The following is a 6,000-nucleotide window of genomic DNA, read 5'->3' on the forward strand; positions in this document are numbered from 1 at the left end:
TAGAGAAAACCCACTTCATTGCAAAACCTGTTTCAACCCTACACTAGTAACAGGATTCTCTGCTCTAGCAATAAATTCCTACTTGAAGTAACTAAAGCCAATAACAATGCAGTGGAATCACTCTTCTCTAATTACATGTCCAAAATATGGAACTCTCTACCAGCCCACATATCCTCTATCCCTTCCCTGACATAGTTTAAAAGGTCACTAAAAACTCACTTCAATACTACATGGCTACGTTCCTGTACTAGTCCAGGATAATCCCTACCTTCATCTTCCCTATCCAATACTCAGTCATCTAATGGTGTTATAGTTCATTTGTTTTTGTAACTATTTCTAAACCTAAAAATTTTAAATATTCCCTATAATATTTGTTTATATGTTTTGCTAATTCATCTGTATATACAAAAATTTTTACTTGTATCTTCCTAAATATGATGTATTTTTCAGTAATTGACATAATCATTTTGTATATTTTGTAACACTATTGATCTTTATTGTTGAATATCTGGAGCTTTTCTCCTGGGGCCTCCAGTGAAGAAGGACATGTGTCCAGTGGACTTTCCCGGTTAACAAATGTAAAATAAATAAATAAATAAATGTACTTAACTTGTCATTATGTCTATGACTTATTTATAACTTGTGCAAAATAACATATAGTGGATGAAGAAATGTTCCCTCCTGCTCTGCTTGAATGCCTAAAACTAACATATTTTCCTATATTTTTTATTCCTTTTATTTGGTGTGTTTTATTTTAATGCAGTGTGAATCCAGATAGTAAAGAAAGGTAATAGTAGGAGGGAAAAAAGAAAGAAAAGAAAAAAAGTCTCAAATCATCTGAAATCTTTTCACATTGTGCAAAACGTAAAATATTTTAATCATTTTGAAAATGAAATTCAGTTTTTGGGGCTATCTTATGATTCAAAAATTCCAAAACAGCTCTGTAACATGCTAAGCTTGCTCATAAAATTTGTTTCATACATTTAGAAAAGACAGTATGATTTCCTAAAAAACAAAAATCATAAATAAATGGAATCTGAAAGTGAAGTAATGCAAACTGGTGTGTTTTAGTCCTCCATAAAGAAATTTAGGGATATCTCCACCATATGTTGCCTTGTGGCTATCATATCACATTCATGCCAGCATCATCTGTCGTGAGAAAACCAACTCAATCTCTGTAGATTTAATAGCTTTAGTCCGGAAAGTGAAAAAAAAAAACAGGTTAGTGAGAAGATTGCTGACGTGTGAAAAAGAATAGTAATTATACCTTAAAGAATACCATGTCATGATTAATTTGCAAGAAGAAAATGATTAAAGAAAGGAGATAGCCCTTCCTGAGTCTACAAGTTTGAAGTTTTATGTCTGAATCCAGATTAATTTGAAATAGCATTTAGTTGGAAAAAAAAACTTTCATTACATTGTTACAGTTTGTTAGGATTTATAGCAATATATGTGAAGTATAATGTTTGTTAATGTTAGTTTGTAAATACAGTTTGATTACTTTTGTATAAATATAAAATTGCCCATGTCACAAGTGATAATTGAATAAAGGTGTGTTTAAAAAAAGATATAAAATAAGCATACCTGATTAATGGAAACAAAAGCTTTATGAGTATGTAATGAACATTAGGTGGTTTTTGACTTTAATGAATTTGTGATTCCTCTATAAAAACAAATTAAATCTTGAAATAATTGTATTGGTACTGATACCGATCTCCCTGGAATAAAAGTCTGATATGAAGAAATTACATTCAAAACATGAAGTGCAGTGGATTAGCAAGGAGGAAGTAAGGATAGCTATGAAGAGGATGAAGAACGGAAAGGCTGTTGGTCCAGATGACATACCTGGGGAAGCATGGAGGTGCTTAGGTGAAATGGCAGTGGAGTTTTTAACTAGATTGTTTAATGAAATCTTGGAAAGTGAGAGGATGTCTGAGGAATGGAGAAAAATTGTTTTGGTACCGATTGTTAAGAATAAGGGTGATGTGCAGAGCTGTAGTAACTACAGAGGGATTAAACTGATCAGTCACAGCATGAAGTTATGGGAAAGAGTAGTGGAAGCTAGGTTAAGAAGGGAGGTGATGATTAGTAATCAGCAGTATGGTTTCATGCCAGGAAAGAGCACTACAGATGCAATGTTTGCTCTGAGAGTGTTGATGGAGAAGTACAGAGAAGGTCAGAAGGAGTTGCAGTGTGTCTTTGTGGATTTAGAGAAAGCATATGACAGGGTGCTTAGAGAGGAGTTGTGGTATTGTATGAGGAAGTCAGGAGTGTCAGAGAAGTATGTAAGAGTGGTACAAGATATGTATGAGGGTAGTGTGACAGTGGTGAGGTCTGTGGTGGGAGTGATGGATGCTTTTAAGGTGGGATTACATCAAGGATCAGCTCTGAGCACTTTCTTATTTGCAATGGTGATGGACAGGTTGACAGACGAGATCAGATAGGAGTCCCCGTGGACTATGATGTTTGCAGATGACATTGTGATTTGTACTGAGAGTAGGGAACAGGTGGAGGAGACCCTGGAGAGGTGGAGATATGCTCTAGAGAGAAGAAGAATGAAGGTCAGCAGGACTAAGACAGAATATATGTGTGTGGATGAGAGGAAGCATAGAGGAATGGTGAGGATGCAGGGAGTAGAGGTGGCGAAGGTGAATGAGTTTAAGTACTTGGGATCAACTGTTCAGAGTAATGGTGAGTGTGGAAGAGAGGTGAAAAAGAGAGCACAGGCAGGATGGAGTGGGTGGAGAAGAGTGTCAGGAGTAATTTGTGACAGACGAGTACCAGTAAGAGTGAAAGGGAAGGTCTACAAGAGGGTAGTGAGATCAGCTATTTTATACGGGTTGGAGACAGTGGCATTGACAAAAAGGCAGGAGTCAGAGCTTGACGTGGCAGAGCTGAAGATGTTAAGATTTGCACTGGGTGTGACAAGGATAGACAAGATTAGGAATAAGTATATTAGAGGGTCAGTCCAGGTTGGAAGGTTTGGAGACAAAGCCAGAGAGGCAAGATTACATTGGTTTGGACATGTGCTGAGGAGGGATGCAGAGTATATTGGGAAAAAGATGCTAAGGATGAAGCTGCCAGGTAACAGGAAAATAGGAAGGCCTAAGATAAGGTTTATGGATGTGGTGAGAGAGTATATGCAGGTGGTTGGTGTGACAGAGCAAGATGCAGAGGACAGGAGGAAATGGAAACAGTTGATCTGCTGTGGCGACTCCTAACGGGAGCAGCCGAAAGAAGAAGACATTCAAAACTTTTTCTAACATCACTTGCTTTAACTATTTTACTGCTCTTTTACATTTTCTTTGAATGTTAATACTCACAACTGATGCCTTTGTTAGAAGGAAGGCAGTAATTGTTATCAGTGGAAACAAACTGCACAGCAATGATGAGTGTGAAACAAACGCTTGATGTCCATCTTCCTTTCACAGCATGCAAAGCCTTTATGGACTACATTGTACATACTCCAAACACAGTCAAGTCTTCATTTATGCAAACCAGACCTTCCAAACATTTAACCATTTATGTCCATCCAAGAAAACTTCTTTCATCTCTGATGACCAAACAGTGCTAATGAGGAAAGAACCCCTCCTCCCTTACACACATCACATTGGTACATACAAATATACCACACAGGTACATCTAACCAGCAACAGTCCATTTTTATTCAGACATCAAATTAAGCATTTGTAGTAAAATGAGGGATTAGTTTAATCTGTTTAAATGGGTTATGTTCTCTATCAGTTGAGACTGGACATTTCCTTTCAAGTGAACATGCACTGACTATTCATTAAGAATACAGTGAAACAACTTTGTATTTCATGGATTTTATTCATAAATGTGGTATTCTGGCCAGGGATGTTATCTGTCTATCCATCTTCCAAGACTTGCTCCACCTGCTAAGTGTCTTAAAACATGGATTTACATGTCATAATGCAGTTTCATAATCTATTACTTTCTTTCATACATTACTCCTTTACTCAGGAAACAGACAGGAGGTTTGAAATTTATTTTCAAAAGGCCAATAACATACTAAAAACCATCAATCAGGAAGGTCAATGCTAATCATGAACTGAAACAAGCACTATAAGCCAAGTATGACAGTAAATCCTTCTTTAATTATATTAGGAAGTTGAGACCAAACACCCAACAATATTCTGAACTAATCCAGAGTAGCATTACCCATGTTGAACTTAAATATATAGCTAGGTTGTTTGTAGACAGATTTAGTAGAAACTTCACCTAAGCAGCAGTCACTTAAATTCCAAAACTGCTTGAGCCCATACATCCTTAAGATCATCATGGAGCAGATACTGACCCTGCTGTCAAAAGCTAAAAACGCCACTTCCAACAGTCCAGAAACTGTACATGAATGTCTGATAAACAGATCCAAAGATGATGTCACTAAATACCTATAGCACTTGTTTAAGTTAAGCCTAGTCACTGGGTATGGCTGTGAAGAAAGGAAAAAGCAGCTGTTGTAATGCCCCTTACAACAGGGGACCTATTATAGACATGGGAACTATAGATTCATTAACCTAACTAGCCTATTTTGCAAGGCCATGAAACATACTAGCTCTGGCTTCATAAACTACAATAATCTAAACCTGTTACAATTGGACCCACAGCAGTTTAGTTTTGTCACAAGTATGCCATGTCTATGTAATTTAATGTATTTCTTTGAAAAGTTTACAGACGCAGTAGATAATGGTCATTCAGTCCATTCAGAATGATCTAGCCAAGTCATCCAACACTATATCCCTTGCTGGCCTAATAAATAAGCTAAAAGACCTCAAGGTAGACCTAATAGTTAGATGGAATTGACAGAAATACAGATCCCACATAATTATAGGTGCCAGATACTACTTCAGAAAGTGAGAAAGTACCCGGTATTGTACTGTAAAGTTTATTTCTTTGTCACCTCCTTTTGCACATGGTATGGGCATCAGAAATGTATACAAGTTTAAGCCTAAGGCTGACCAGATTTGCAGATGAAAGAAAGCTGATCATTATCATTACTCTCCAAATGAAAAATTTCTACAACAAGAACCAAACATACGACCCTAAGGTTTACTTAAAAAGAGTTTATACTAAATGCAAAAAAAAAAAAAACTTGCAATATTGTCACATTGGGTAAATTGCCCTCATCTACAACTTACAGTATAGCCAGTACTACACTGCAAATGGACATGGTAGGCAGAAATCTTTTTACTTGGGTTGACAACTCCCTTTCCCTTGACCACCATGGGGCAACAGTAGTCAGAAAATCCTTTTGTCCAATAACTAATTTCTAAAGACATCTCAATGAGTCAAACAAAGTTATCATTCCTCTGTACTCAGCCCTAAATAGACCAATTATAGACTGCAGTGCCCATTTAACATGCATACAGCTAAAAACACCCCAAAATTTCCTAACTAAAAATATTACTGGTATAAAAACTCTTAGCTACCAAGGCAGGCTTTTAAGCCATGTACCTATACCCTGTCTGTTATAAGCTGCTATGCAGAAATTTTTTTCTTTCATTACATATCAAAGACCCTACCCTACCAGATCTGCATAAGATAAACAATGCCACAAAAACTCAAGCTAAGGATTAAAACTCCAATAAATGCATAAAACACATTGGTGGGATTGATTTATTACCAAGTGGATATGCCACCTCAGAAACAAATGGCATTTAGATGTTAGAGTGAGACCCTCCTAGCTTTCAAGCTGACCTTGGATGATTGGATGGGCATCCACAAACTCATTCCTGGCCTGATATAATCTACCATCCTGAAATTGAGTACATCTTGAAAGGTGGTATCAGAAAGGTCCTAATGGTCTCCTGACTTACTTGCCTCCTAGGATCCTCTAATCATATGAACTGTTTGCTTCTGCCACAGACTATAGTGTATAATGCACTAAACGGCACAATATCAGACCGCCACATTATCTCCATAGCATTACAGTGTTTTCTCAGCAAAACCTATCCATATGTAGATTATTTAACAGTTTCA

Source organism: Protopterus annectens, chromosome 7.part0 (genome assembly GCF_019279795.1).
Source record: "Protopterus annectens isolate FY-2018-M chromosome 7.part0, PAN1.0, whole genome shotgun sequence".
Lineage (NCBI taxonomy): Eukaryota > Metazoa > Chordata > Ceratodontiformes > Protopteridae > Protopterus > Protopterus annectens.